The sequence below is a fragment of the Sinocyclocheilus anshuiensis genome, unplaced genomic scaffold (assembly GCF_001515605.1).
Source record: "Sinocyclocheilus anshuiensis isolate Anshui unplaced genomic scaffold, SAMN03320099.WGS_v1.1 scaffold1081, whole genome shotgun sequence".
In the NCBI taxonomy this organism is placed as follows: Eukaryota; Metazoa; Chordata; class Actinopteri; order Cypriniformes; family Cyprinidae; genus Sinocyclocheilus; species Sinocyclocheilus anshuiensis.
The window spans coordinates 790947-791363 of NW_015555831.1; the positions used below are offsets into that span (position 1 = coordinate 790947).

The 417-nt window shown below is 17.5% G+C and overlaps 1 protein-coding gene across 1 annotated transcript in view; it reads left to right on the forward strand.

The window, feature by feature from the left end:
* LOC107675399 (alkaline ceramidase 2-like) overlaps window positions 1–417 on the forward strand; it is a 9860-nt gene that overhangs the window by 842 nt on the left and 8601 nt on the right. The gene's annotated exons all lie outside the window — the stretch shown is intronic.

Consider the following 417-nt stretch of genomic DNA (forward strand, 5'->3'; position numbering starts at 1 on the left):
TCTGATTTTATTTATTATTTATAATATTAATAATATATTATAATATATAATAACATATTATAATTTTATTCAATTAAAGTTGTAAACTGTATAGGCTTTATATACACACACACACACATATATATATATGTTTCTTTTTTCTTTTTATTTCTTTTTTAATTTTTATTCATTTTTTTAAGCTGTAAGCTGTATAGTCTTAATATATTAAACAGATAAACTATATAATTGTAATTATTTTCTTTGTTTTTATTTATTTTATTATATAAATAATGCCACAGTACTGTATTTGATCAATATTTGACCACAAAATGAGAGATTTAAAAAAAATTACATACTACCTATTCACTGTTCACTGCCATTATATAAACCAGTGTGATTTATTATTATTATTATTATTTTCTTTTTTATATTTCGATT